We start from the raw sequence: 5,649 nt of genomic DNA on the forward strand, positions 1-5,649 counted from the left end.
CAGGTAAACAAAATCTGAAACTGTAATCTAAAAGAAAATTCCTTTCAAATTTAACTATACATTTCCTATTTCTTTAGCCTAGTTTTTCTCTAACGCTTATGTGCTAGGTCACTAGGAAATCTTTCTCAAACTTAACACAGGTGTCTTTTCTTCCATTTTTTCCATCCCTATGTAGTCGTGTATATATGTGTGTGTGTATATATGTATATATATTTATATTTAATAATATATATTTATTATATATAATATATTTATATTTAATGTATATATTTATATTTATATTATATATTTATAGACACACTGCCATGCATGAAATTGTTTTCTTGTGTTTTTCTATCTATATCTATAGGTGAACAGTCATCCCCAATAACTTGGCATCTGTCCACGAACAGAATCCTTATTATCTTCTTAGAGGATTCACCTGCTGAAAGCATTGGGCACTGATGTCTTCTAACTAATTGACCTAAGTCTCTATATTTTCAATCCATTTATTTATCCAATGAAGAGAGAGAACCACACAGTAGTAAGGGAGTTTGTTTTCCAGGGTTTCTCCAGCTTTCATGAACACAAGCTCACCCTCTTTGTGGTATTTCTTACCTTGTGTCTTTTAACCCTGGCTGGCAATGTCATAATTGTGACAATTATCAGCACTGATCGTCACCTTCACACCCCCATGTACTTCTTTCTTAGTGTGCTTTCCGCTTCAGAGACTGTCTACACATTAGTCATTGTACCACGGATGCTCTCCAGTCTCTTAAGTTGAAGCAAACCTATCTCTTTGGCTGGCTGTGCCACCCAGATGTTTTTTTTATTACCTTGGCCATCAACAACTGCTTTCTGCTCACAGCCATGGGGTATGATAGCTATGTGGCCATCTGTAACCCTTTGAGGTACATGATCATCATGAACAAGAAAGTGTGTGCCCAGCAGGTATGTGGGGCCTGCAGCGTTGGGCTGCTCATGGCCATAGTTCAGATTTCATCTGTGTTCAGGCTGCCTTTTTGTGATAAAGAAGTGGCCCATTATTTCTGTGATATCCGCCCAGTTATGAAACTTTCCTGTGTTGATACCACTCTACATGACCTAATTAATTTTGTTGTTAGTTCCCTGGTTATTGTGGTGCCCCTGGGTTTGGTCTTCATCTCCTACATCCTCATCATCTCTACCATCCTCAAGGTCACCTCTCCTGAGGGCCGGAAAAAGGCTTTTGCAACTTGTGCCTCCCACCTCACTGTGGTCATCATCCACTATGGCTGTGCCTCCATTGCCTACCTCAAGCGCAAGTCAGAGAACACCAGGGATCAGGACCAGCTAATTTCAGTGACATACACCGTCTTTACTCCACTACTTAATCCTGTTGTGTACACTTTGAGGAGCAAGGAGGTCAAGAATGCCCTTCACCGTGCTATTGGCAAAAAACCTTTTGCCTAGAATCTTTGTCAGTTTGACATATAGTCAATCATAGCCTGGGTATTTTTGTAAGCTCATGAAAATTGAATCCTATCATTCATCCTCCAGCCAAAGAGAGTTGCAAAATTTGGTGGTAATGCGGCATTAAGAAACCAAGAGTCTCCATGACTTGACTTTGTTTTCACCATCATTCTCCTATACCTTCTACTAACCGCACAGGTTACCACCAGGGGAGTGGTCAGTTGCTGCTCACAGGTGCAAAGCTGTAGGGAATTGCAAGCAAGGAGTAGCCGATTGCTATCAGTTTGTTGAAAGCAGAAAAGAGGGTGGTTGCATAACACCTACTTGAAGTACTAGGTTGACAGGTCAACCTAAATGTCATGTAGATATTGAGCTCTAAAACTTTAAAGAGGACATAGTTGGTGCACAGGATGTGTTCAAAACATGGTCGAAACCACCTTCCCACTTATCATCACTTTCTACTTTGAGCATTGACAACACTAGCAGATCTTGACATTTCAGAAAAAAATATTATAGGCTTTAAACATTCTCATCTGCCTTGGAGACCCATGAAATTGTTTTCCAATTTTGTTGAGGTTCACATTAGAATTACTTCCTCGGTGAGCCTCTGTTACTAGTAAGCAACATGGTCACATCCAGCCTCTGAATTTGGCTGCGCTTATATATGCTTTCTGTGGGAGTAACACATGGTATACTGAATTCACAAGTATAGGGATATCTGATATCTGAGGATTTTTTTGTAATTGAGTTTATTTTTATCACCTTCCAGCTAACTCTTGCTGACTTAGATCTGGAAATTAGCCCATGATTTTCATTCTTCTCTGTATAGAAGATAATCTGATCCATGCCTTGCCTTTCCCCTTTTCATGGAAATCCATGCTACAAGGCAATATATGCCTTGCCTTTACCCTTGTCATCTCTACATGGATGAACTTATTTTCTGTGTATAGTTAGGTACCTAGTTTAAACTATAAGTTTAAATACAGTTCTAAACAAGAGTCTGGGAGTTTATTGCCTTCTATAGAAGAAAGTTATTCTGATCTGTGAAAAGGATTAAGATTTTAGAATTATTTGGCCTGGAGAAAATAAAGACAGAACTTGCCATATGCCTTCTGGTCCATAAAGGGCTGATGAAAATAGAATCAAACTGTATCTATCACCTACCAAAACTGTCCAAGTGTCCCCATTGAAAATGCATTGAAAGTGCCTGTAAAACAAAGGACCTGGGAATCCCTAAGGGTGGAAGGCCCAAGAAGGGAAACCTTCATGTTTATGAAGCATTGCCTGAAACAGTAAAAGATTTGCTCCTTCAGAGTACTACCTGCAGGAGAGCAAGCCGAGTGGGTATAATGAGAAACCTCCAGGGCAGCTTATCTTTGCCTTTATCTAGGTGTTTTCCGGGGACACCTCTGAGTCCTTTCTTCAGTGAGTACCAAGGAAATACTCTCACAACCCTGTTCCTGTGAAAACCCCTTTTGAGACTCCCTCTTTGGGGTTCCTGCTCACTACATTATCCCACTTCTGAAAGCCTCTCCCAGTAGTAACATCAGTTTATAGATTGCTGAATGTGAGTGTACAGAACCCCATAGGACCTCCCACAGTGGTACAGGGCTCTGTAAGATTGGTAACCAGTACTGAAAGTAGTGTGTTCCCCTGAGTTCCTGTAGTTTGGCACTGCAGAAAATTATGGTGCAATTCACCCAAAATAATTTTTGCAACAATAAATAATGTATATTGAAATCCTACTTATCCCTTGTCTTTTTAAAGTATAGTTTACACTATCGTAACAGAGCCAGAAACAGAAAACAAAATCAATGCATTTAATTTCAAAGAGTATGTGATTATCATAAAACACAAATCATGACCAAAGAGAATGAGACTTAAGCCTACACCTTGGGCTTATTTACCACATATCCATTATCGTCATAAGTCAGAGTGTGCCGATTCAGGAGTCTGCCACTGTAACAGGAGTCACACGTCTCCTTTAGAGGGAGCACATGATCCCACAAAAACACATCCCATATCTCACCAACAAAGGATTGATTTTCATCAAAATGTCCCCCAAAGGAATCCTGCTCTTGTCCCAGGATTATCTTAGCCTCTGCCCCCACAGAGTACCCCTTCCACATACCCTTCCTTCCCACCAGCTTCCCATTTACCCAGAGCAATTCCAGAGGCAAACTCCCAGCTCACACTAACATGGGTTGGAGCACAAGGAGATCGAGGGCAGGGGGTGGGAGCACTGAAAGTGACCATGGCATTTCCAATGTACAGCAGATACATTCCCGTTTTGTTGACAAGGAGAAGCAGCTCATTGTCCCGGGACTGAGTGTTGTAGAAGAGGCTGTACGGGCAGGTGAAGTCTGTGAAGGTTTTCAGGCACAGCGTGAAGTTCTTCAGGCACTTCTTCACCTTGGGGACAGGGACACATAGACTGTAACTGATTCTTGAGGGAAAATAAATGCCTTCCCTCACATGTCTGTGGAGAAAAGATAATGTAAAGAAATTTAGTGAACTCGGATTTGCTCTTACTGTGGACCTTAGGCTGGCTCCTAACAGAGTGGTTAGCATGCTAGAGTTTACAAAGTGCCTGTAAGTGCGTTATGTCAATATTTTGTGTAAGCAAAATACCAGTGTTAAAAAGTCGTGTTTTGGTCCACTTGTCCTCTTAGAAGGATAAGTTAAAGATGTTCTGTATCAACTCTCAGCTCCATCTTACTTGAAGATTTGATCCGGATAAAATAGCAAACACCAGTCACAGAAAATGAAACATACCTAACTCATTGAGTGTAATGGGTAGTATTCCATTCTCCCACCACTGATCAGATTCTGAGATTCTCCCATGGCACAGCTGTGGCTGAAGTTAGATAGACTTTTAATGGCTCATCTTGATCCCTGGCTTGGCAATGATGAACCAACGCTTGTGGTCAGTGCAAAGTCTGAGGAATAGAATAGTGTGCAAACCACATGGCCCAGACCATGATAGTATCCTTGCCTTCTTCTCCATTCCATTTGCTCTTGTATGCCAATTCAGGCAGGACCAGTTTTCCACTGTTTGTTTACCTGCCTCTGCAACATTAGGATCATAGAATTACTTATCATTTACTTATTTCCTCTTAAGATCCATAAGAGAAGAGAAAGGTTTAATCATTATAAAATCAACTATTTTTTTCTCACTTAGGAAAGCAAATTTAACAAACACTATGGTCTAGAAAATAAATTAGAGAAAAATGACTAACTGAATTAAGGGAGACAGAACCTAGAAGCACTATGGAGTCTTGAATTGAGTTAGTTTTGCTTCATTGCAGGAAATGGGAAAACAGCATGAATTTCTATTGCCTTAGATACGGGCCTTTTTTAGAATGCTCACCCTGGATGAAAAATAGTTAACAGAGCACTTAAGGAGAGGAAGCTAGGAAGAGATGACACACTTTAATAAAGAGAGAGAGAAAGAGAGGGAGAACTTTAGTCAGTACAACAGGAACTAGGAGGATGGAAAGGTAAACCATGCATTTGTACCCTTTGATCTAATTATCTACCTGCTTGTGATTTGTAAGCTTGTCAGTATACAAATCTGGAGAAAAATAGCATGCTTAGACAGAAAGTGAGATTTTGAAAAACTCATTACTGATAGTAATGCTATAAAGAAATGGTGTCTCAAACTTGAGAAGATGAAGTTGTCCTCAGTGACAGTAATAAAAAGGGAAAAAAATGGTACTGAAACATTAAGGCTTTTTATGGCTAATAAAAAATAATTTTATAACATGTACACATCACAAAGTACACATTGCCTTTAATTGATCTCACCCAATCTTCATGAGAACTTTTTGCTAAATGGATGTTGTTTTCATTCCCACTGTGTAGATGGAGACACTGAGGATCAAAGTTCAGCAATTTCACAAAGATTATTCAATAAAGTTTGGTAGAAACTGGTTCTCTGATTTAAACTCCAATCTACTTTTTAGATTTCATATTTTCTCTCATGTTATCCAGACTAAGCACTTGAGAAAGATCAGAAAGATATTGCCCCACCCACTGTAACAAATTCTCTTTTCCAGCCAATACCGCATATCTCTTCTTATTTCCTCAGTTGAGAGGTAATAACATTTCCATAAAAGCAAAGCCAGTTCTCCTTTCTCCAGCCCTAAGAGTTCCTTACGTGAGGCACATCCTTATTTATCAACATCTGTGGTGGTTCTAAAAATACATCAAAAAATA

The 5,649-nt window shown here is 39.7% G+C and overlaps 1 pseudogene; it reads left to right on the forward strand.

Annotated features, from left to right (window-relative positions):
* The first annotated feature begins 499 nt into the window (after positions 1 to 499).
* LOC104657880 lies at positions 500 to 1,431 on the forward strand (annotated as a pseudogene).
* Positions 1,432 to 5,649: the final 4,218 nt, after the last annotated feature.

The sequence above is a fragment of the Rhinopithecus roxellana genome, chromosome 8 (assembly GCF_007565055.1).
Source record: "Rhinopithecus roxellana isolate Shanxi Qingling chromosome 8, ASM756505v1, whole genome shotgun sequence".
In the NCBI taxonomy this organism is placed as follows: domain Eukaryota; kingdom Metazoa; phylum Chordata; class Mammalia; order Primates; family Cercopithecidae; genus Rhinopithecus; species Rhinopithecus roxellana.